This window comes from Orycteropus afer, unplaced genomic scaffold (genome assembly GCF_000298275.1).
Source record: "Orycteropus afer afer isolate SDZICR_OR568_19922 unplaced genomic scaffold, OryAfe1.0 scaffold00173, whole genome shotgun sequence".
Classification (NCBI taxonomy): domain Eukaryota; kingdom Metazoa; phylum Chordata; class Mammalia; order Tubulidentata; family Orycteropodidae; genus Orycteropus; species Orycteropus afer.
In genome coordinates, this window is record NW_006921760.1 from 1,370,223 (window position 1) to 1,370,787 (window position 565).

The following is a 565-nucleotide window of genomic DNA, read 5'->3' on the forward strand; positions in this document are numbered from 1 at the left end:
AGCGGGGAGTGTGTCCATGACCATGTATAAGGTTGCCACACAACTTTTCCACAAGCATATTTGTATATGCTGTAAAGACTGCCTGGGTGTATAGTAGAGCTGACAAGGGACAAAGTTGTGGTGACTTCTTGGCCAAAGCTAGCTACCTTAAGGGAGTGAGTAGTTGGACTTGTGGGTTTAGGATCATGGCAGCAGGGGACATCAAGCTCAACTGGTGTAATATACTACACAAACACATCGTACTTTGTTGAGTAGTGATTAGAGTCTTAAACACTTGCAAACTGCCATCTAGATGCAACAATGGGTCTCTCTTCATTCAGAGCAAAAAAAAAAAAAATGAAGAAAACCAAAGATGCATGGAAACAATTAGTCCACGGGACTAGTAGGCCATGTGAACCTCAGCCTAAATGACCATAAGACCAGAAGAACTTGATGGTGCCTGGCTAACATTGTCAACCTCTTGGTGGGGAATGGGTGCAGGAGCTCCTGGACAGAGTAGGAGAACAATGTGGAACAAAACTTAAAATCATAAAAAAATAAAAGACCAGATTTGCTGGTCTGATGG